The sequence below is a fragment of the Macaca mulatta genome, chromosome 7, assembly GCF_049350105.2.
Source record: "Macaca mulatta isolate MMU2019108-1 chromosome 7, T2T-MMU8v2.0, whole genome shotgun sequence".
NCBI lineage: Eukaryota > Metazoa > Chordata > Mammalia > Primates > Cercopithecidae > Macaca > Macaca mulatta.
The window spans coordinates 141,724,054-141,749,460 of record NC_133412.1 but is presented as its reverse complement, the minus strand read 5'-3'; the positions used below and the strand labels follow the sequence as shown (position 1 = coordinate 141,749,460).

The following is a 25,407-nucleotide window of genomic DNA, read 5'->3' as shown; positions in this document are numbered from 1 at the left end:
ACAAAGCTGGCATTAGGAATCCACAAGGCTGGGATGAATGCACCCATATGTTCTTTCCTGTGCTCCACTCTGCCTCAAGCTCGAATGTGCCTGTGTTTGCTGGCCAGCTTGTTAAAACCCATTCTGATTCAGTAGGGTCTGAGATTCTGCTTCTGTAACAAGCTCCCAGGTGATGCTCTTGCTGCAGGTTCCAGGCCCGCCCTTTAAGGAGCGAGGATCTATACCACGCCGCCCTTTTAAATGCACCATGTCTGCCATTTGGGCTGGCATTTCTCTGTCTCTTCAATGCAGCTTTCCCACCAGAATGCCAGAACTGACCAAAAGCCACACTGTGCAGCCCAGTCAGCTATGCTATGTACCCAATTATTGTAAATCTTACTCTTCCCTATGACTTGGCTGAGTGTTAAAAACCCGGCATCAGCCTTGGGTAACAAAGGCTGGCGGAGGCCTGCCTCGGTGACGCTCAGAAGCTATGGAGGAGGAAGCTGCTCTGTGGGACTGGGGTAGGACTTGATACGGTTCTGGATCTCGGGCGGGATGGATGTGCTGAAATCTCTCTCATATGGCCTCTCCCACAAGCTGACGGGAATTTCCTGCTCAGACCAGCAGAGGAATTAGGGGTTTGCTTCTTCAGGGCCAAGCTCAGTGGGAAAAGTAGGAACAAGCAAGAAAGCAAGGGGCTGCCTTTGTGTGAGCCCAGCTGTCTTGGGTTCCTGGTTCTGCTCCATTTATAGCTGGGGGAGGGATATTCTCCAGCTCATAATTACAGCCTGAGATTCTGCATTTTCCCAGGGCTTGCTCAAAGGCTCTGAGTACAAATCTTTCAAGAGGGCTGGGGTGATCTGCATTCCACAGAAAGGAGGGGCTGGGAGAGGCTGGAGCTCAGGTTTGCTTTCCAGCACAAAGACAAGATAGAAAGACAACCAGAAAACCCAACCCCAACCTCTGCCGTGCTCTGACCACTCTCCCCCTCTTTTGCATGGACAGAGGGATTCCTTCTTTCAAGACACTACCGAGCGCCCCTTATGCGCAGGCACTGTGCTGGACACTGACATATAGCAGACAGCAGGATCCCTGGCTGCTGGCCCCAGGAGCTCAAAGCTGGAAGGAGCCAACTTTTTTTTTTTTTTTTTTTCATACAGAGTTTTGTTCTTGTTGCCCAGGCGGGAGTACAATGGTGTGATCTCGGCTCACTGCAACGGCACGACCTCAACTCACTGCAACCTCCACCTCCTGGGTTCAAGTGATTCTCCTGCCTCAGCCTTCCAAGTAGCTGGGATTACAAGTGTCCGCCACCACGCCCAGCTAATTTTTGTATTTTTGGTGGAGATGGGGTTTCACCATGTTAGCCAGGCTGGTCTCAAACTCCTGACCTCAGGTGATCCACCCACCTCAGCCTCCCAAAGTGCTAGGATTACAGGGCTGAAACACCGCGCCCGCCATGGAAGGGGTCAACTTTTAAAGGGGGTGACTGGATTCCCATGGGGTACATGCTGAGAATGGGAGTGTCTGTGAAGCCGAGTTAACGTGTTCTGTGCACATTCCCTACCTGGCTGCGCTGATCATGACACCTGGCCCTCCTCTTTGGACCCACTCACCTGCTCTCACACTGCTTTGCCAACATGGGTCTCCCTTTACTCCCTGGCCTGCCCCCACCTCCCCTGACATCACCCTTTAGAATCCATTGGACACCTTGGTTAAAACCAGAGGAACACATGGGCTTGCATTTCCATGGGCATCTGGAACCGATCGGCACAAGGGCCGGTGAGGTTCTTGGGCGCACTGCAAATGTTTGCCTTGGTCAAAAATAAAGGTGTGTGGAGGGGAAAGGTCAGGTCAGGCAGGGAGGAGACAAGAATCAGGGCTGGGTGTGCACCATGGAAGACCGAGCTGGGGAGTTGCTACAGGTCCATCTGGTTACTTGAGGCTCATGACTGCCCAGCTCTGAACAGTCCTCAGGGTGAATCACTGCCCTTGGAACAGGACTATCGCAGCTCTGCCTCTCCATGCCAGCCTTGGAGAGTTCTGATTGCAGTTTTTCACCCCTCTTTAATTATCTTCTCTTCCATAGGCTAGGAGGTGATGGGGGTAAGAGGGGGGGAGCCTGGAGGAAGACTGATTGCAGCTGATTCACTATGAAACGCAAAGCGTAACGCGCCGTAGATGCTTTGCAGGGCCTCGATGAGATCTGCAGCAGATGAGCCGTTGCCTTGGCGACGCTAATGAAAAGCAGGCTTCAGAGAGGTCCAAGAACCCCTGTGGGCTGAGTTATCTCCCCCCGCTGCAGCTCTCCTTGCCTCCCCACCAACAGCCTCAGATCAAACTCCCCGAATATTTATAAAATCTCTACCAGAAACAGAGAAAGTCAGCCTCCCAGCCAAGCGTCTGCCCACGTCTTTCCGGAGCTGCTCGGGTGACACTCTCCAACGTGGCTCATTATTCTGTTTTTCTTCCTTGCAGTGAGCAGGACAACCAGAGAGAGAGAGAGTAGGGGGAGAAAAAAATGTTTGCTCTGCCCTGTTCCAGCTGATTTTGACTTGGGGAATTTACTTAGCATTTAGGGGCCTTACCTGGGACAGGTCATCCTGTCCCCAGCCCCTCCCTACCCTTCTGCCCTCTAGTTTGTTGCTCGCTTTATCCCACCTTTGTTAAAGATGGGCTCTGACTTAGAGCCTGTATGGCTATTCCTTGGTTGCTTGTTTAGCCCATCAGCCTCCTGCCTGGGGCTCCTCGTCAGCCCCTGGGAAAGTCCAAGGGGAGACTCGCTAAGAAGCTCTCTGCACTTCCACAATGGAGATGCGAGGGATGATGGGGATGGGCAGCAAAAGGAGCTAGCCTCCCTGCCATGGTGAAGCAGGAATTGGGCTTATTCCCTCTGAAGAAAAGGGAGTTCCTGAAATTCCCCATGGGGAGACAGCAGGGAATCAAGGCTGGTCTGAGAAAATCTAGGTGACCACCACCTTTTTTTGCCTGCTGGTTATTAAAATGCAAAGAACTTAAAAAACAGAGTATACAGAAGTGGGATGCACCTCTTTGGCTTGTGTCCTGCCAGAAAATGGGAAGGCTCCATTTGCCCAGTTGAGTATATCCCAAGAATGCCCTTCCTGATCGCCACATCCTATGGGTGATGCAGACTTCTATGTAGAGAGGCATCAAGAGCTTGTGGCAAGTCCTGGATTGGGCTAAGACGGTTGAGTGTATTGAGTGTAATGCTCAGCTCTGCCAAACCCTGAGGGCTTAGCCTGGCAAGTTACAAAACCTTCCTCTCTCTCGGTTTCCTCATCTTCAGAAAATGAGAATGGGACTAGGTAGTCTTTAAGACCTCTTCTAGTTCGATGATTCCTCAATAACAATGGACGAAAAAGGCCGGGCGCGGTGGCTCAAGCCTCTAATCCCAGCACTTTGGGAGGCCGAGACGGGCGGATCACGAGGTCAGGGATCGAGACCATCCTGGCTAATACGGTGAAACCCCGTCTCTACTAAAAAATACAAAAAACTAGCCGGGCGCGGTGGCGGGCGCCTGTAGTCCCAGCTATTCGGGAGGCTGAGGCAGGAGAATGGCGTAAACCTGGGAGGCGGAGCTTGCAGTGAGCTGAGATCTGGCCACTGCACTCCAGCCTGGGCGACAGAGCCAGACTCCGTCTAAAAAAAAAAAGGAAGAAAAAAATTGCCATATGGTATAAAGTACTAACATGAACAGAATTCATGGGCCAAATGTGGGGTCCAGGTGGTAAACAATACAAGTGATAAAGCAGGAGAAGAATCGATGGAAGTGTTGGGAACCTTTTATGGAGGTGAAACCTCAAGTCACCTTGAAGGACGAAAGAGATTTGGACAGAAATAAGAACAGCTGGGTAGGTGCAGATGAGCAGATGCTGGGAGTAGGCAAGGAGCGCAGTGGCACAGGTGAGCTGGCTGGAGGTGAGGAAACACTGGGAGGTAAGGTTCTATAAGGAAGGCTGATCGGGCTGGGAGGGCAGTGCTACGGGAGCATGAGCATTAGAGAGAAGCAAAGAGGCTTTCTCGATTGTAATAGCTCCTGCTTCCTTAAGATTAATGAAACTGCTTTGAGTGACTCCCACCAACACCCTGGCTATAAGAGGTGGAAGGAAACCAGATCAGTAACAAGATCAGGACCCTCGGCCATTGGCTCCTGTGGCCCCAAGGAGGTCGTAGGTCCCGGCAGCTGAGGGATCTGACTCTCCAGAGACATGTCCTTTTGTCACCTTTCTGCCAAGGAGGCCAGCCAAGTGGCACAGGCTGGTGGGGATTAGAGTCAGGGAGTGTGAGAGGAGGAAAACAAGCCCTCCACTGTGTCAGAAGCATGAGACAGTGACACCTGAATGACCCTGAGGCACGAGGTGTTGGGCAGAAACCCAGCCCTGGCATGGGGGGTGGGGGGACGCCTGGGCATCTGGAGGACTCTTCTAGGAAACCTCTAAAGCTCCTTCCTCCGGTTTTCATTGGCTAAGCTCACCCCTGCCAGGCCTTCATCTGGTGACTGGAGTGGCCTGTGCTGTGGCCCACACATTAGGGAGTCTGTTCTGGCTTACCTCCAGCCGTGGATGAAGTGTCCACAGGTTAAAGGAACATGGCCCCCAAGACCCACACATGCCCTGCTATTGGACATTGGACCGTGCCTTGTGCACTCTGATCCTCGAGTTCCCTAGTCAGTTCCCTGAGCCTAAGCCCAAGGCCAAGGTGTGGGTGGACCACATCACCGGTGTGCACACCCATAGGCCTCAGGTGGTGACCAGGGGTGGCTTGAGGGCACTGCGGAGCTTGGACATGCGAGCTGAGTGCCCACACATGTGTGCTCAAGGCCCTTCCTAGTGCTAAATTGAGCCAGGGTCTGAAACCAGCCCAGGCGGGCTCCCCCCAGGTCACTACATTCCAGTGTGGAATTCTGAGGGGTCCACGGGTTCTAAATTCAAGCTTGGCCTTCACCATATCAAGAAGGTACATTTGTCAAGGCAAGAGGAGAGAACATATTCTATGTAATAGTTTGTTAACTTGATTTGTAACTTTCAAATATTTGGACATATAAAAGCTGGTCACATTGTACCCTTACCTGGACCCCCAAAAAGTATGTGGGGGAGTCTCTATTTCCTAAACTCATTTTACAGCTTCTCCACCCACTTACATCACTATTAGGGGATCACCCTGTCTCCGAAGAGTGTCACCCCTTTCTGGCAGGTCTGCAGTTGCTGTAGACAAACCTGTTAGGTAAAGCCAATGGACATGAGGCCTTAGTGAGCCACAGCACCTGCCACCACCAGCTGAGGCCCGACATTTATTTTTAAAATTTTTTTATTTTTTATTATACTTTAAGTTCTGGGATACATGTGCAGAATGTGCAGGTTTGTTACATAGGTATACACTTGCCATGGTTGTTTGCTGCACCCATCAACCTGCCATCTACATTAGGTTTTTCTCCTAATGCTATCCCCCCCAACCCCCGACCCGCTGACAGGCCCTGGTGTGTGATGTTCCCCTCCCTGTGCCCATGAGTTATTGTTCAGCTACTGCTTATGAGTGAGGACATGTGGTGTCTGGTTTTCTCTTGTGTCACTTTGCTGAGAATGATGGTTTCCAGCTTCATCTATGTCCCTGCAAAGGACATGAACTTATCCTTTTTTACTATTCCATAGTGTATATGTGCCACATTTTCTTTATCCAGTCTATCATTGATGGGCATTTGGGTTGATTCCAAGTCTTTGCTATTGTGAACAGTGCCACAATAAACATATGTGTGCATGTGTCTTTATAGTAGAATGATTTATAATCCTTTGGGTACATATCAAGTAATGGGATTGCTGGGTCAAATGGTATCTCTGGTTCTGGATCCTTGAGTAATTGCCACACTGTCTTCCACAATGGTTGGACTAATTTACACTCCCACCAACAGTGTAAAAGCGTTCCTATTTCTCCCATCCTCTCCAGCATCTGTTGTTTCCCAACTTCTTAATGATTGCCGTTCTTACTGGCATGAGACGGTATCTCATTGTGGTTTTGATTCGCATTTCTCTAATGACCAGTGATGATGAGCTTTTTTTCATGTTTTTTGGCCACATAAATGTCTTCTTTTGAGAAGAGTTTGTTCATATCCTTTGCCCACTTTTTGATGGGGTTGTTTTTTTCTTGTAAATTAGTTTAAGTTCTTTGTAGATTCTGGATATTAGCTCTTTGTCAGATGGATAGATTGCAAAAATTTTCTCCCATTCTGTAGGTTGCCTGTTCACTCTTATGATAGTTTCTTTTGCTGTGCAGAAGCTCTTTAGTTTAATTAGATCCCATTTGTCAATTTTGACTTTTGTTGCCATTGCTGTTAGTGTTTTAGTCATGAAGTCTTTGCCCATGCTTATGTCCTGAATGGTATTGCCTAGGGTTTCTTCTAGGGTTTTTAATGGTTTTAGGTCTTACATGTAAGTCTTTAATTTATCTTGAGTTAATTTTTGTATAAAGTGTAAGGAAGGGGTCCAGTTTCAGTTTTCTGCATATGGCTAGCCAGTTTTCCCAACACCATTTATTAAAGAGGGAATCCTTTCCCCATTGCTTACTTTTGTCAGGTTTGTCAAAAATCAGATGGTTGTAGATGTGTAGTGTTATTTCTGAGGCCTCTGTTCTGTTCCATTTGTCTATATATCTGTTTTGGTACCAGTACCATGCTGTTTTGGGTACTGTAGCCTTGTAGTATAATTTAAAGTCAGGTAGTGTGATGCCTCCAGCTTTGTTCTTTTTGCTTAGGATTGTCTTGGCTACATGGGCTCTTTTTTGGTTCCATATGAAATTTAAAGTAGTTTTTTTCTAATTTTGTGACGAAAGTCAATAGTAGCTGGATGGGGATAGCATTGAATCTACAAATTACTTGGGGCAGTATGAGGCCCGACATTTCTTTCCAGGTGCCAAAGCCTCTCTGCTATGCCTTCTCTCAGACTGCTTGTTGTACAGATGCTCCTTGACTTACGATGAGATTACATCCAGATAAATGCAGGGTGAGCTGGAAATACCACAGATGAAAATGCACTGAATCCACCTAACCTCCTGAGCATTACAGCTGAGCCTAGCCCACCTTCAGTACACTTGGAACACTTCCGCAGCCCAGAGCTGGGCAACATCACCTAGCAGCACAGCATGCTATAGGGCATTGGCTCTTTACCTTCCTGACCAGCTGGCTGATCAGGAGTCATGGCTCACGCCACCACCCAGCATCACAGGAGAGTGTGGTGCTGCTTTCTACTGAGTGCCTATCACTTTTGCACCATCATAAAGTCGAAAAATCACAACTAGGGGACCGTCTTTACTTTGAGTGCTCTCCTCCTATCCTGTCTTAAAGGCAGATTACTTAATAAAGAAAGCCTGAGAGCCTGGTCAAAAGTAATCTATCCCTTCTCCTAAAAATATCCTAAATTACAGTTGCAATTCTATTATATTAATAAAAGTAATTAATACTTATGAAAAAAACTGAATCTCACAGGAGGGAAGAAAGTGAAAAGCAGGAGCTCCCTCAGCCTCCTGAGCCCCAGCCGCCCTTCTCCAGAGATGACCGCCAAAGCACAGCTGCCATGTCCCCGCCCCGTGTGGAATTGGCCTGTGCACATACAAGGCTATACTGTGCTGAGGCTCCCATCTGTTCCTTGAGATCTCCAAGGGAAAAAGGATTAAAGAGAGGTTACAACAGAATCTTGGGGAAATGGGGCTGGTTGGATGGGTCTGAGAGAGGAAAATAACTGAAAGGGAAGAAGAGAGTCATGGCCACCCAGGGAGGGGACAGTGGGAGGTGTGGGCAGGCGTGTGCACCTAGGATGGTGGGGGTTCAAGAAGGGCTACAGCTAAGAACAAAATCAGTGGAGGTGACTGAGGAACAGCTGAGTGGAGCAGCAGGGGCAGAATAAAGCACACGTGTATAACAGTGTCTCTTCCATGCGGGTCACTGTCCCAAACCCTTCCCACTCAGTGACTCACTTCATCTTGCCCAGAGTGCCCATTTGCAGATGAGGAAGCGGAGGTGCCGAGCACTAAGTAGTCCAAGGTCACACAGCTACTCAAAGGCAGGACAGGCCTCCAACCCCAGGATACCCGCCGTATGCTAAGCTCTGAGATCAGGCCAAACCACAGCTGGCCACAGGGCAAGCAGGAGGCGAGGAGGTGGGGCAGAGTGGCAGGCCTCCCTGACAAGGCTTACACTGAGAGAAACTTCCAGAAGATGGAGGAGAGAAAATACACTGAAAGAGGAAATGAGGGGGAACCGGGAGCCCAGGCCCTGTTTTGTCCTGGGATAGTGGGAGCCAGCAGGGGTCTCAGGGCAGGCAGGGAGGATGGCTGCTCTGGAGGAAAGCAGTGCTTCACAGGCAGCACCCTTCGAAGCTCCATGCTGGCACTGCAGGCCCTTCCCTTTCCTGTCCCCCACCTCCACTTGCGGGCACCGCCCCCTCCCACACCTTCTCCTTCTGGGCAGATCTCAGGGCCCTTGCTTGACTGGGCCTGGGCTGGAGACAAGGAGGCATCTGCCACACTGAGTCCCTGCCTCAGCCTCGGTGCAGCCGACAGTGGGGGCACAATGCCTGTGAACCCCGTGACCATTTTCTCTCTTCCATTTTCTTTCCTGGGCACTCTGACAGTGGGGCAGCCAGTCTCCTTGGAAGGAACATGGGTGGGGAACAGAAACTGGGGTTGTAAGGTGTGCCCCACGCACCAGGCCCAGCTCTCTCCAGGTTGATTTGGGAGCTGCCGGGGTGTTTAGGAAACATGCAAATGGGCTGCCAGGTAAAATACAGACTACCCAACACAATCTGGATTTCAGGCAAGCATGGAATCATTTTTCGGTACACGTATGGCTCAAATATTTTATAAAATACACTTATACTAAAAAATTATTCATTGTTCATCTGAAATTCAAATTTAAATGAGTGTTTTCTATTTTTATTTGCAACATCTGGCACTCTGTCTTCAAACACAAACACCCAGCCTGCCTCCCTGGACTTGATCAAAGAGAAGCTCAGGCTGGTGCTATGCCTTTCATCTGGTGCACCTACATTACATTCTGTGCTCCAGGAATAGAAGAAATCTCTGAGCTCCCTCAATTCACTGTCTGAGAAGTTAGGAGGTCCCTCCTCTGGATCTCCATGGGTAGTAATGGAGGGGAGGGAGAGAGGAGTTTGGTGATTTGAAAGCAGCTGGACAAAGGACTTGAAACAGAATACTAGGTGCTTCTGGGAGGTCCCTAGAAGCAGAAGTAACTTGCCTGTAGACCCTTGAATTTTCAAGGTGAGTCAGTCCATGTGTGCAAAGGAAAATTGGTGGTGGACTCACCAACATGGAGAGTCAAGAGAGCCGAATCTGGCATCAGTGACTGCCAGGAGACCCTTCTGGGCCCTACTGTGTGTTCTACGTCTTTACTCTGCACAGAACCATGGAAGGGGTCAGAGAAGAGGCTACTGAGGGTGGATGGGTAAGGCCAAGGTCTGCACAGTGAGCCGTAGAGGGAAAGCAAGCCTATGACCCAGCCCCCTGAACTCTTGATACTTCCAGAGAGCTAGGTCTTGGGAAGGTCAAATAACACACCCATTAGCTATCCCTCGAGCATGCTCTGTTCCTTTGTCTTGTCACCTCTCTCTCTGCCACGTGTTAGAAGGCACATGGATCTGGGCAGGGTGCCTGAGTCCAGACCACTTTCCCTGAAATTCCCTTCTGGATTTCGGGCTTCACCCTCCTGTGATCTATTCCTTCCAACTTGGCCTCCTTTATATCATTATGAGGGCCCTTTGCCTGTGAATCAATATATCCTTCAAGGAGAGAGGTTATCTCCTTGAAGAGATATATGTTATAAAGACATTCAGGACCTGGGCCTCAGGTGTGAAGCGTTGTCTGTTGTCTCTTTGCTTTATACTAATTGCATAGGAAGTCATGTATGAGGTGGGCCACAGATTCTGAAACCTCCCTGAAAGCTGCCATGTCATATCATCCATGGAGGGAAAAATTACTTTCTTTCTCCTTTTTTTGTTTTTGGTTTTTTTTTTTTTTTGAGATGGAGTTTCCCTCTTGTTGCCCAAGTTGGAGTGCAATGGTGCGATCTCGGCTCACTGCAACATCCGCCTCCCGGGTTCAAGTGATTCTCTTGCCTCAGCCTCCCGAGTCGCTGGGATTACAGGTGCATGCCACCATGCCCGGCCAATTTTTTGTATTTTTAGTAAAAAAGGGGTTTCACCGTGTTAGCCAGGCTGGTCTTGAACTGCTGACCTCAAGTGATCTGCCCACCTCAGCCTCCCAAAGTGCTAGGATTACAGGTGAGCCATCACACCCGGCCATTACATTCTTTATCTTTGCTTTTCTTTGCTTTCACTTCTGTTAGCAACGAGTTCCAACAGCCATTGCCACATAGTGTTGCATAGGCAGCAACGTGTTTGACAATGTGCTGTTGACAAGCACACACTGCAGAATCAGGAAGAACAGTAAGTATTTCAGGAATTTGCCTGATGGAAATGACCCAAGTCTGGGGCCAGCTTGAAGTCCTACAAAGCAGTAGGGATACCCACTATTCTCCCTGATTTGAAGCTACCCTTGAGGACCTGTCTGACTTCATTCACTCATTCATTTAATAAGTACTTATTGAGCATGTACACCATGGCAGGCAGGATTCTAAGTGCTGGGGATACAACTTTGAGAAAACAGACCAAGTCCCTGCCTTTAATTCTGGGTGTGTGTGTGTGTGATAAACACAAATGTATCTGGTAACAATAAATGCTATATAGAAAAATAAAGCAGGGGGCTGGGCATGGTGGCTCACGCCTGTAATCCCAGCACTTTGGGAGGCTGTGGTGGGCAGATCACAAGGTCCAGAGTGGGATCCAGGCTCAGTTGTGAGGAAGGTCTGGAGTGAAGGGTGCATGTTGAACCCTGGCTCATGGCTTGTGATTGAGAACACTATGCAATGACCAACCTAGGATTCCATTTTTTTCTTTTTATGTAAAATTAGATGAATAATGAGTAAAAGCACATGAATAATAATTTTACATTTGGCTGTGGAAGCATCTAGACTAAAGGAGAGAGAGAGGGTTGTTCTTGGTTATTCCTTTTTGAGGCTGGGCCTTCATCTTCAAAACCTTCATCTTCAAAATGATTAAAATTGTAGACAAGGACACAGTATGAGAAGGGTCCAGTGGCTTGGCTCTAGTTTTCCTACAGAGGGGCAGCCAGTTCCTTGGGTTTCCATGAACTCAAAACATGCAAACCCAGCATTGCCTCCCAACTCTCTCCCGGACCCATGTGTCTCCTTTTGAGTTACAGTAACAATGGAGATCAACTGGGCACTCTGCTTTTAGGCTAAAGGTCAAGACCAGAAAAGACTTGGAACCAAACTGGAAATTCTGCTTCCTTCTCCATAACTCCCTGTCAGCTTGTAAGCACCTTCTGTTCATCCAAGTTTTGGAGAAGACATTGGTCTTGCGTTCTGACACAGACCCTGGCCTCCCAAGCTTGCTTCCCAGGGAATTTCAGCAAACCACAAACAGAATGGTCCTGTTGGTTCCTGCTTTATCTAGCATTTTTTTCCTAAATAAAACACAATGAAATATTTTCTCTTGATCTTGAAATATTTGCACACTGGGACCTACTGTGGAAGATCCCAAGGTAACAGAAAGTTCAGCAAAGAGCATAGACTCTGAGTCAAGAGGTGGAGCACCCAAGGCAGGTTTACCTCTGACCCCTTCCTTACTTATGTCACGCCCCTGCGTGAGTCCAAACCATTTCTTGCCTCCAGCGCAGCCAAATGACAGAGGTCGGAAGGATACCACTGATCTGATTGTTAAGAGGCAAAGATGACTCCTACCCTAGAAGCTCTAAAGTAACAAGGCCTGGGTCCTTCCCTGAGAATCTTTCCCTGCATCCCCCAGGGTGGGCATGCCTGGGTGCTTTAGCATCTCTGTCTGGAAACAAGACTCATTCCTCGCTAAGTGCCTTGGAAAGGCTGCCAAGACACTTTCCCTAGAACAAGGGTTTTAAGCTTTATGCATCCTCAACCTTCTAGTGAGGGGCTTTACTTCTCATTCCCCAAAGCCTCAAGGTCCATTGGGTTGGGGGTGGCAGGCAGGTCTGCAATGGTAACAATCCTAATCTCGAAATGGAGGAAGGTGTCCCCTGTTGGAGGAAGGCCCCTGTCCATTGGCCTTCTCCCTTCAGGTTCATTCTCTTCCCTTTGCTGCCCTGCTCTGTGACCCCTGGGGCTGAGTGCTAGGAGCTGAATCACCAGCTTCCTCTGCCTCTGGCTTCCTTTTATGTCTGGCCAATGTGAGGTACAGGTAGGAGGCTGGAGGCCAGAAGGGTGTCTCTTGCCCTGCTCCCTCTTTGCTCTGATGCTTGGCTACGGCAGGGACTATGGCCCTTGGGACCACTACTCCCACCAGGTGGCCACCTCTATGATTCCAACACTCACCAGGCCCCAGTCACACCATTTCCTTTCTTTGCTCTTTTGGCTGAGGGCTGGTACCATCTTCCTGATATTGCTAGTTCCTGGGAACCTCAACATTCCTGTTGCTGCCCTGAACCCTGCCCATCCATCTCTAAGTTGTGCCTTCACTACATTCTTCTCAGTCAAATCCTTTTGAAAAGAATTCTGTTTCCTGCTGGGACCCTGATTAATATATCTTTCTATATGTATTTCAAAATAAAAACTACCCTAAACGGTAAGGTAAGTATGAGGCTTTCTGACATTGACTCTTTTGAAGCTATGTTGGTGTCCAGAGGAAGAACTTGGCTGCCAACTGGGGCATGAGCCTGGGTGCAGGGACTGCTGCTGCCGAAGCTTCTAGAATGAACAGGTCGGGGACCCTGGGAGTTGCTGAGCCTTCCTCATTGGGAGAATCCCCGTTCACCATGGGTGTGCGGTGTTGGGGAGGGAGAAAGGAGGAGATGGAATTGTTTCACAGTCTACCACGCTGCAAAGCTCTAGGATTCAGTGATCCATTTCAATTTTCCAAATGGGGCCTAAGACCCAGGGAAGTGGCCACAAAGCCCATTTCAGTCCAAATCAGCCTGACCCCAAACCTTTATAGATTCTCATCCTGTGGAAAATAAAATCTGGTGACAGCCAGAGAAATGAGGGGCAGGGGGAGCAGGGAGCAGGGAGGGAGCTTGTCATGTAAGCTTTGGCGTCAGAGTTTGAATTCTGGTCCTACCATTTAGAAGCTATGAGAACTTAGGGAAGGCACCTAACCCCTCAGAGACTGGAGTCCCTCACTTTGCAGTTGGGAATAAAGAAACTCCGTATCCTCTAGGATTGCCGAGTCAGTATCTTTGACAGAAAACCTGGGCTGAGCAGCTCCCACTGAGGAGCGCCATCTGAAGGGCTTGGCACAATGTCTGGCCTGCAAAAGGTGTGCAGGAAATGGTACTTGGTATTATCTAAGTCCATCTCCACGGCTTCCCACTAGAGAAACAGTCATTGTGGAGAAGCTCCTTGGATGTATGAAGGCAATCAGAACACCAGTCAGTGACGTGCTTTCCTGTTCTCTAACCTCAGAGTGGATTTGGATGAGAAGACTGCTCACCCACAATCTCTCTTGCTCCTGGGCCTCTTTCCCCAATCCCCCCAACCCTCCGGAGCTACCCGAGACCAAAAACCCTTGCTAAATTGGCAGGCTTTCCTCCTTCTCTGAGGAGCTTGGAATTGACTAACGAGGTTACCACAGGTGCTGCCTTGCTGCCAGCCATGAAAAAATAAAAATAAACTATTCTCTGTTGGAGAAGGGTGATGGGGACACATGCCCAGAACCTGCTACTGCAAGGATCTCAAACCACGGGGCTGTTACAGGAATACATTTCTGCTTCGCTGGCCCAAGGTCCCTGTCCCATTAGAGTGGGCCTGGTGGATTCAAAGTGGAGGCCTGGGGGCCCCAGGTGTGGTGGGCTGGCCCTCTGGGTGCCCCTATACAGGCTGCTGAAGCAATGGGTGGGAGGAGAAAGCTATCTTTTTGGGAGAGATCCACAAAGATGTCTCAGTTGGATTATTTTTAAATAATGTCTGGTGGGCTGGGCAGGGTTTTAAGGGCTGAGAATTAAGACCTATGTGTTCTGTGGTGCTGATAGTGAAGGAAGTAGCTATGGCTGGGTGCACTGGCTCATGCCTGTAATGCCAGCACTTTGGGAGGCCAAGGCTGGAGTTTCGCTTGAGCCCAGGAGTTTGAGACCCGCCTGAGCAACACAGTGAGATGCTGGTGAGTGCAGGCAATAAAAGCCAATAGTAGTTCCAGCTACTGAGGAGGCTGAGGCAGCAGTATTGCTTGAGGCTGAGAGTTTGAAGTTGCAGGGAGCCAAAGTTGTGCCACTGCACTCCAGCCTGGGTGACAGAGTGAGACCCTATCTCAAACAAAACAAAACAAACAAACAAACAAAAAGTAGCTATTTCTCACCCTCAGCTTGCTGGAGTAGGGGTGGGGGTGGAGGAGAGAGCAATGGAGTTCCTTCAACACATGAGTGAGCACACACGCACGTACGCACACCGACACCCACACCCACACCCCCACACCCCCCAAACAGCAGTCAATGAGAACAAAAGCTCAAGTTCAGCCCATACACATGTGCTGCATGTTCTCGTTTGCCGGGCCCTGTAGAGGGAACTGAGCACCAAAGTGAAGCTAAAGCCTTCATCTGTGGGCTGAATGGAAGGTCTGCCCTCTTGGTGGCCCAGGAACAGATATAGGTTGCATGGTGGCCTGGAGCCTCCCAGAACCTTAGGCTCCTGAGGGGAGTCCTGAGGCTTCATCCACTCATTTAACAAAGACCTGCTAGGCACCCTACACAGTGCTGGATACGTAGCAGTGGGCAAGGGTGCTGCCCTCCTGAAGCTTCATTCCCCGTGGGAGAGACAGATAATAAACAACACAGGTAGCTCTCATGTGTTATTTGGTGACAAATATATGGAGAAAAATAAAGCCGGGTAAGGGGGATAGGGAGATTTTGGGTAGGGATGTTGGCAAATGTAGGTCTTAATTTTCTTAAACGTAGAGTATCAGCAAAGCTCTCCCTAAGAAAAGAATGGGCCAAGTATGGGCAGTGAGGAGGCAGGGAGCAATCCAAGCGGAAGGAATAGCAAGAACAGGGACACTGAGGCAGGGGGGTGCTTGGTTTCCCTGAGAAACAGTAAGGAGTCCAGTGCAGCCAAGTAGACGAGAGTGCGAGGGGGCATGGAAGGAGGTCGGGTAGAGAAGGAGCAGGGCTCGACCACGTGGACCTGTGGGCCACATGAGCCTCCGGCTTTTACTGAGTGAGGTGAGAGCTGCTGGAAGGCTCTGAGTGAGGTGAGAACTGCTGGCAGGCTCTGAGCAGTGGAGGACATGATCCATTGTACACACAGTTTACCCTGGCTGCTGGGAGTTGACTGGGAATAGGATAGAGTAGTATGCGGTGACTGTAGCAGAAACCCAGATGTGAGGGATGATGACACTCCCCGGCCTGGGTTTGATTCCCGACTCCATCACATACGACCTGTGGCACCATGGATAGCCTCTTTCATCTCTCTGTGCTTCTGTCTCCTCACGTGTAAGATGGGCTAGTACCCATTCTTCATAGGGTTCTTTCTAGGGTTGTGATGAGGATTAAATGAACGAAAACATGTACAGTGCCTGAGGTGTAGTAAGAGCTCAAGAAACATTAGCCATTATGCTGTGAGGCTGATGATACGACACTGGAAGTTTGCAGATGGGAAGTCAAGGTCAGCAGGGGCAGAGGATATCAAGATCGAAGTCACTACCTTGAAGGTCAGTGATAGAAGCCAGGATACACTGGGAGGTCGGGACGAGCCACAGGCCAGGGATGAGTGGACGGTCTGGGATCAGGTGGGAGTGGCCTTGGCAGGTGAGCCGTGGGAGCACCCCAGGAGTTACTGGGGTGGCTTACTGGAATCAGAAGCCGCAGGCAAGGAAACAAAGGAGGAAGGAGTTGGGCCCCAGGCAGAGTAGAAACAAGGGTCTTTGCCAAGAGAGCAAACCGAGAAGCCCCCCAGCTGCAAGGGGCAGCTCAGGGCAAGTGAGCAATGCCCACATCTGATTTCAAGAGTTTTGATGGGTTCCTTAAAAAGCAAGTTTAGGTTTCCGGCAAGGAAAGCAAGGCAGTGCTGACAGTCTGGCCTGCGAGATGTGAAGTCTGGGAGGCAGCTGGGCAGGGCCCATGCCACTGGGTTAGGGCTGATGCCTGGGAGAGAGACTGAAGCCCACTGTGGGTTTGAGAGACCCTAGGGGACCAATAGACACTTAGCAGAACCCACTAGTGTATCTGGATTCGAGATTACATCTCAAAAGTTTGGCCAGACAACGTTTTGTTTGTAGATTACAAACATCCCTGCTTCTAAGCCAGAGGACATGAGACAGAGTCCAAGGGCTTGTTTGCGTGGAGTATGAAACAGCCATGCACTGGGGTCTGTGGGGGTCCACGAGCTAACAAATTTCCCCAGAATGGCATGTGCTCTAGTTTGGGGAATTGTGCTTTATAGATTGATAATGATGGACAATGAAATAAAATCGATGCCCACTTTCTGTGCCGCCTCTTGCAGCTCCTTCTTCTCCTTAGCAGCTGCTCACTCTCAGTTTTCTCTTCTTTTAACAAATGTGATTATCTGGCTCTCAGGTAAGGACCTGAGCCAAGGAGATTCTCAAAAACAAAACCAAAACAAAACAAAAAACAAAAAACAAAAACAGCCATCCAACACCAAACAACCAATAACTGAACAACTTAACAATCAACCAACTAACTATATATGGTAGCAAGAATAACGGCCCCTCAAAGGTGTCCACGGCCTAATTCCTGAAGCCTATAAACATGTTCCTGACAGGAAAAAGGGAATTAAGGCTGTTAATTAGCTAACCTTGAAACAGGCACATTGTCCCGGCCCAGCGTAATCACAAGGGTCCTAAAAGAAGAAAAGGGAGGCAGAAGAGGAATCCAAGTGAGAGGGAGAAGTGGCAGTGGAAGAATGATTGGTCGGAGAGCAGTGATGTTGCTGGCTCTGAAGATGGAGAAAGGGGGCCATGGGTCAAGGAATGTGGGCAGCCTCTAGAAGCTGGAAAAAACAAGACAACGCATTCTCTCCTGCAGCCTCCAGAAGGGAACACTGCCCTGATGACACTGATTCCATTTTGGGTTTCTGACCTCCAGGATTATAAAGTTAATTGATTTGTACTGTCGAAGCTACTAAGTTTGTATGGCAGCAATAGGAAATGGACACATTAAGCAACCAAACTGAATCTGGTTTGAGCTGACATGGTTGCACCCAGCACTGCAACATGCGAGGCCTTCAGCCTGGTTGTGTCGCCTCAGCTCACGGGGTCGCCTGCCCTGTGTTCCAGCCAGTCAGAAAACTTGCCGTTGCTTGACAGTTCCTGCCTCCCCCCTCTGCCAATTCTCTCTTTCTAGGCGGGTTGTTAGATCTTACATGTCAGGCTTACAAAGCGCCTTCACTGGCTGATGTGAAGTTTAAAGGAAATGCTGTACATGTGAGCGGTTTGCAAACTGGAAAGCTCATGAAGACATGAGCTAATATGTGACTTGATGTGTATGTGTGTGTGGTACTCCAGCCTTTGAGCCCAAGGGTCCTGAATGTCCTCAGAGCCTCTCCCCTTTGGTTATTGATCACAGTCTTAAATTATAGTTTCATATATGCACATATTATTCTCTTACTAGATTTGCAGCTTCTTTGAGGGAAGGGCCTGGACTTCAGTAATTGCCCTGGTAACCCCCATAGGGAGAAGCTTGGCTGGAGGTAAAAATGGGGAGGGGGGCTGGAAACAAGAGGGTCAGAAGGTTACAGCAGGCTGCTGAGAGCACTGGACCCCCTTTCTGGCTCAGCTTCAGCCCCCAGATTTAGACTCCCTGATGATAGGACCTGGCCATGCTATATCCCTTTAAATAGAGTAGAGTGTTTAGTCAACAGTTGATGGGAATCTGTTTCTCACAGTACCCTCCCCTGGTATTTTTAAGGTCCTACAGTGACCTTTAGATGCCTCCAATCTTGGCTCCCACTGGTCTATCCTATGCAAAGTGACAAGGCTGGTTTCTCATAGCCTTGTCTGATCCCAGACCTTCTAATCTTGCAGTCAGAGGACCCCTGGGGGAGAGTCATAATTCTGGGCCCTCTCCTAATCGTAGGCTCCCCCCAGGTCCAGCCAGTGCTTGGCTCCAGGCAGGACAGCCCTCTGGGTACTCCCTGTTCCCACAGGTGGGGCAAACAGATGCAAGACAAGGAGCTCAGGGCAGACGGACCTGGGTATGGGGACCCAGGGGCCACCGGGGAGGCTCACTCTTCCCTCTGGCTGGCACAGCCTGTCCTGTTACTCTGGGCCACATTAGGTAAACAGGGGAAAGAAAACAATGTCTGTCAGCTACAAAATGAGCCCGTCAGGAAAGGAATGTTATTGCCAAGTGTTCTCAGAGGGCAAGACAAACAAAGAAGGTGAAACCTGTCTTTAACATCAGGCCCCGTTCACAACCATGCCCTCCAGCAGCCCTTCTATGAGCAAAGGCCCGTGCCCCACAAAGAGGAACCCTTCCCACCTGCCTCTCCTCACTTTTCCAGGGCCAGCTTGGCCTGCTCCCTCAGCCCCTGGGTTGGGGGGCTCCCTACTGAACAGTCAGTGGGAAGGCAGAGGCTGCTGGGATGCAGGCTGCTTCAGGCCTGGCTCCATAGCAAACCCGAGAGCCCGCGGTGCTGTCGGCTCCTAGCCGGGCCCTTTTAGAGGGGCATTCCCATCTCCAAGGAGGCAATCACATCAATAAGGGACGTTCGGCATCTTGCCCTCTCTGCGGGCAGAGGTGTCCCATAGCAACTGGGGCTGTGATCTGCATATGACAGCACATTGCAGCTATTCAGGACTTTTCTCTCCCCTGCTTTCTTTGAAACAAGCTTGCCCTATATCCAAGTTCCCTGTGAGCCGCATACAATGAAAACAGCAGTTGACAGGTTCCCTGTAACTTGTGAAATTTGAGTGCATCCAAGGGGAGAAAGAGTGCTCATTACTGAAACACAAAACGAGCCTCTTTCAAGGCGTGGTGAGTTGGCCCTTCAGTTTGCTGCTGCTGACCCTGTTGCCCTTCTGAGCACAATAAGCAGAGAGAGAAGAGGGAGAGAGAGGCCTTTACTCCTTAAGTTGCCAATTGATCACCCTCCTAACCCCTACGGGGGCTGCTTCTCCTAAACAATTCGGGTGACAGAGGTCAGGGCTCTGGCCCATTCCTCTGGGGAGATCTTAGCTCTCCCTGCAGGGACTTTCCCAGGTGAAACAAAGACAAGCTCCAGAAGCCTTAAACAAAATCCTGCTGATGACGCAGAAGGGAAATACAGAGAGGGGAAATGAGAGGTGCGCAGAACCACAACATTGGGCCTCAGCTGTTTTATCCAACCAGACCCCAACGCCCTTTAACACACTCTGAGATTGGACCATGCATTGTGGAAGCCCAGCCACATTTAAATTCCAACATGGTGGCCAGTGACCACTTAGCAACTGGGTTGGAGAGAGGAAGCCACGCAGGGAGAAGAAACAACTCTATTTTTGCCCACACTGGATTTTATGTAATTAACCAGACTTCTTGCATCCAAAATATCAGAAGAAGATGAGAAAGAAGGCAAAGAGAGGGCAGAGGAAGAAAAAAGGGAGGATGAGGAAGAAGAAGAACTTACAAGGTAGGCCAAAAGCAGTGCAAGCTTTGAAGGAAAGCCTGTTGAAAATGGCTGCCCATTCCTGAGGTTGCCCAGTGAGGGTTCTAGAGGGATCCAATTCCACTGCTTGAATGGTACACCCAATTGTGCACAGAGCAACACAGGGTAGTGTATATGAAAAAAATACAAGGAAGTTCTGTGTCTTAACTCCACCCAGCCCTTGGAAGAGCAAGGGATGGCCAGGAAAGATAGGGCTCTATTCTTTCTTTTTGATTCCAGAAGCAGTGCAGGTGATGCAGACAATCCTATTGTGCCAATGGTCTGGTACAGGTTTGCTTGGGGACCAGGGGCAATTTAACCACTGGGGTTCTGGTTTTATCAGCAAAAAATAAACTACCACTTGCAGCTCTCTGAATGTACCACATACTTTCATTTTGCCAATGATGTCCCTTCTTGCTGGAATATCCTCCACCCAGTCACCTACCTGGCAAATTCCTATGAATCCTTCACGCTACATATGAAGCGTCATCTCCTTTACCCATGTTTCTATCTTAGCACTTTTCACATTGTATTATGGTTACCTGTTTGCTTACTTTTCTATGTCACAGGACAATAGTCTCTCAGAGGGTAAGAACAACCATTTTATTCATTTTTTTGTATCATTGGTGGTTAGTACATAGTAGCTGTTCAATAATCACCTGAAGATTTGAACTGAATCATGATCACAATAATTGTTTCTTTTTCAGGTCCTGGAATGAGTTTTATTCAATCACCGAGGACTTGCGGACAGAGCTATAACTTGTGTAACTCCAGAGGCCCCATTCATATCATGTGAAGGGGACCCCTGGAACTATGCAATATGTCAGCCCTGCAGGTGGAACTCCTGCCATAGGCCAGGCACTATGGTAGAATCCAAGTACCAGGAGCTTAAAATCTACTTACAGAGACAGGGCTAATGTGAAAGGAGGAGACAGTAAATGGCACAGCCAAGGATGTTCTTCTTGTGGGTACAGCAAGGATCCTGGGAAGAGGGAGATCTATGCAGACTACAGTCATTGGGAAAGACTTCGTGAAGAAGGTAGAACTTGCATTGTCCATGATGACTCGGGTAGAAAACAGATGATAAAAAGGAGGTATACACAGAGCACAGAGGATTTTTAGGGCAGTGAAAAACTACTCTGTATGATACTGTAGTGGTGGATACATGGTGTTACCATATAAACATATGGTAACAAACCCAGAGAATGTACAACACCAAGTGTGAACCCTAATGTAAACCAGGGACTTTGGATGATAATGACATCAGTGCAGGTTCATCAGTTGTAACAAATGTACCACTCTGGTGTGGGATGTTGATAGTGGAAAAGGCTGTGCATGTTGGGGGACAGGGGTATATGAGAACTCTCTGTGCTTTCTGCTCTATTTTGCTATGAACTTAAAACCACTCTAAAAAATAAAGTCAATATTTTTTTTTTTTTTTTTCTGAGATGGAGTCTTACTCTTCACCCAGGCTGGAGTGCAGTGGCACGATCTTGGCTCACTGCAACCTCTGCCGTCCAAGTTCAAGTGATTCTCCCGCCTCAGCCTCCCGAGTAACTGGGATTACAGGTGCCTGCCACTGAACCCTGCTAATTTTTTGCAGTTTTCGATGAGGTTTCATCATCTCAACCAGGCTGGTCTGGAACTCCTGACCTCGTGATCCACCCGCTTCGGCCTCCCAAAGTGCTGGGATTATAGGTGTGAGCCACCATGCCCAGCCAGTAAAGTTGAATTTTATAAAAAGAAGATATGAGCCTATTTGGGATATTAACAAAACAAGCATATTGAAAAAGAAGCAAGCAAAATACACAGGGAAGGCAATAAACCCATGGCCTGGCCATTGCTGGTAGAAGGGAGAATGCTTTGAAGAGTGATAAGAAAGAAGGTTTGTTAGGCGAGTTGGGGTCAGATAATGAAGAACCTTGAAAGCCAAGCAGAGAAGCTGGGATTTGGTGTTGGAGAACACAAGGAGCTCTTTTAGCTTCTAGGGCTGAGAAGTGACATCATGAAAGTGGGATTTGATGAGACTTCAGAGGGAAAAGTGATCCAAACATGCCCCCAGTCATTGAGGCACCGGGGAGTTTCTCCCAGCTCGGTAGGTGTAGGCTGTGAGCCCTGGACTGTCCATGAACAGAGCTGTAGAAGACAGCAGTCAATCTAGCAGTGGTGATGAGATCCTATAGTGCTTCCTGAGTACGAGCTTCCTCAGTTGGATCAAGGTCACAATTTGAACAAAGCTGGCATAACAGGGCATACAAGACAAGCAGTGCTCAAGCTTGAGGGGTTTGCCTAGATTTGCTGCTGACTTGCTGTTTGAAATTTGACCTCGATGTTGTTCTTCTAATTACTAACAAAGGTGATGAATCAGACAATTCTATGGGAAATAGGCCAGGTTCACCTTCTTATTAATTCTCCAGATTTTCATCACAGAGTGTAAGAGCTGAACATAGGGTTTTGTCAGCTACATCTGGGAAACCAGTCAGCAGTCATTCAGTAAATACTTTTAGACTCTGAGGACAGAGCAACAAAGAAAACAGACACACTCCCTACCCTCACAGAGTTAACATTCTAGTAAAAAGCCATGTAGTTAGTTTCTCATCAGGTACAGAGAAAGATGAGTCCTGGAACTGCTTAACCTGGAGAAATCAGGAGAGAGGGTGAAGGGTGACAAGGCCCAGTGAAGTGAGGCGGCTTGGCACCAAGAAGAGGGAGCAAGTTTGCCTTATTTTAGAAGAATGGTCCTAAAACTTTCTACCCCAACATACCCAAGGTATAAAAGCAGACACACCTCCTTCAGCAAGAGTGGCTTGTGGCCACACTGGAGCCAAGGAGGAATGAGAGTGGCCAGACACCTCCAGGGAAAAGATCCAGATACCCTTCCCAGCTGCACTGGGAGAACTGGATGGAGTGAGACACCACTCTCCAAAATGCATCTTTTCAGCAGTGTTTTATAAGATAATATTGACATGAAGATGTTAAATATTTCATGGAAATACATTAGGGTGAAAGCAAGAGTCAGTTTGTTCAAAATATAATCAATATATTAATAATCAGCCATGAGACAGACAGCAGCGAGGATGGGGTAAAGGAGGTTAGCTCTCTTTCTGTGCCTGCTCTCCCTGGTATTGGAACCTGGCTATACTTCTGCCCAGCTCTTGAGCATTATTGCAAAACTGGGTCAATGAATCAAAGTCATGGAGTGGCAGATTCCACCTCGATGTAAGAAAGAACTTCTTTTTTTTTTTGAGACAGAGTCTCACTCTGTTGTCCAGGCTAGATTGCAATGGTGCCATCTCAGCTCACTGCAACCTCCACCTCCTGGGTTCAAGTGATTCTCTGCCTCAGCCTCCTGAGTATCTGGGATTACAGACGTGCACCACCATGCCTGGCTAATTTTTTTGTATTTTAAGTAGAGATGGGGTTTAAGTAGATATGGCCAGACTGGTCTTGAACTCCTGACCTCAGGTGATCCACCCTCCTCAGCCACCCAAGGTGCTGGGATTACAGGTGTGAGCCAACGTGCCCAGCCAAGAAAGAACTTCTTGAGGATGAAAACTCTCAAGCAATGTCTCAGATATCTTACAAGGCAGTAAGCACCCCATCCCAAAGAGTGCAAAACCCAGGAAGGTCATCTGTTTGAACATCCTGTATTGACAGGGATATTGGACTCCATGACCAACTAGAGCCCTCTGGTAACGGAAGGCAGAGGTTTGAAGAGAAGAGGAGGAATCTGAGGGCTGGCCTTAACCAGAACCCAGAGAAACACCTTTCAACAACAATCATAGGAGCCCAAAATCCGATTCTCAAAACAGAATGTCAACAGAACTCATTCCCTGCTGCATCTTCATCACCTAGAGCCATTCCTCTGCACCATCATTTGCTACATGGAGACATTTCAAAGATGACTGCCATTGAGATATGGTAGAGTGAAGGGCCTAGTCTAAGGGAGGGCCTTGCCTGGGAATTAGACACATTGAGGTCTGGTCTCAAAGGGCTGTGCAGAACTCCAAACAGAAAGGCTTGGCTCTGAGAGAGCCAGATCCCAAGTGCCCCAGGGTTGTAATGAGTCTCCTCGCATTATTGACCAAACACCTCTAAGTCACCTTTTGCTGGAGGAAGCTTGGTCCTTACAGGAGGGCCTTAGATTGGGTCCTGATAAGGCAGCACATCCTGTCTGCCTCCCCGTCCACACCCTCACAGCTGAGCCTGCTGCGGTTGCTGCCGACTTCAAAGGCACTGCTTCCCTTGGATCCACATCAAGGACTGGAAAGAGAAAAGGGTCCCCTGACCTTCTTATAGTGAGGGCTTAAACTTTTGTGTTGTGTGCATGTGTGTGTGTGTGTGTGTATTTTTCCTGTCACTATTGTGTTTTTATGCACTGGATGTAGAATGTTTGAAAACAGTAATCGGAAATTGTCTTTCACCTATGGCCAGAAGCTGGAATCTGGCCCAGTGAGGGGAGAGGCCGTGTTCACCCAGTGGGAACCTGGTGACCCATGTGAAGGATGTCACTAGGGTGGATGGCGGGGCCTTCCCAGCCCCAGTCCCAAACACTGGTGCTCTGAGGTCCCCTCAGCCAGCCAGGCCACAGGCACTGGTTGAATGTGTCTCTGTGACCCGGCTCTCTCAGTGGGAGACGTCAGCCTGGAGGGCAGACCTCATCCTCAAGCCCACCATCTGCCTCACTCTCTAGGTTTTCCATTTCAGCCTCAACCCGATCATCAACACCATGCCAGGCCTGAAAGCCAGCCCTCTCCTGGGCTCTTGGGAAGGTGCCCTTGTGGTGGTGGGGAGCCCTGTGAGGAGACAGCAGAGTGTCCACCCATCCCGGGGTTAAGGCTGTGGGTGCTGGTCGTGGGAAGCTGATGAACTCTGTGGCCATAAGTGAGGGATCGTGAAGCTCCTCCAATCCCAGCTGCCTGCTCAGGCCTGCACTCGGCCTCCTCTCTGGGGAAGGAGAACAAGCAGCTCCTTCTCACAAGGTCCCCTGCTGGGAGGCATCGCCCAGCTTCAGTGGCCTCTCGTTAACAGAAAGCACCACAGCAATGCTAACAGGGGCCGGCCAGGCCTCTGCGGCATGACCTCTCCCAAAAGGAGCCCAGCCAAGCTGCAGGCCAATACCCACAGGCTGCAAAGGAGACAGGGACTGTTGATGAGGGAAATAATGAGAAGCATGACAATTTGCACTGAAGGGACATTGGCCGCAGAGAGCCTCTCTTCAGGCTTTCTCAACCATTCTCGGTAGGCCCTGAGGCTTAAAGGATCCAGTGCAGAAAAATCAGGCCCCAAACTGATGAGGGCCTAGCCTTCCAAAAAGACACAAATCACCCCTTTCCTGCCCCAAACACCAGGCAGAGCAAATGCTATTAATAACCCCAGCTTCCCCCAGCCCATGCAGGCCCTCTTAGTGCAGCCAGCTGTTCCGAAACAGGTTTGGGAAAGTGATCTTTGGCACGTAATGAAAAGGGTGTGTATGTGTGGGGGAGCACCCAAGAGTTCTCTATCAGGGCCAATATTATTTTTAATTGCCGAGAATCGGCCTGTGGCCGTTACTCAAGGCTGCAGAGCACAGGCTTGCCAGGGATCGGAAACCAACTTCAAGAGGAGGTAAAAAAGCACGTTCCAAGGACTGCTCATTACCGAGCTGTCGTTTCTTATGGAAAATCAGGTTACGCCTCAGAGTTTATACAGTCTTCTCCCCACCACCTCTCCCTCTTTCGTTCCCA

The 25,407-nt window shown here is 49.1% G+C and overlaps 1 protein-coding gene across 6 annotated transcripts in view; it reads right to left on the bottom strand.

The window, feature by feature from the left end:
* Positions 1–25,407, bottom strand: part of RAD51B (RAD51 paralog B) — an 851,179-nt gene that overhangs the window by 99,333 nt on the left and 726,439 nt on the right. The window lies entirely within an intron of this gene.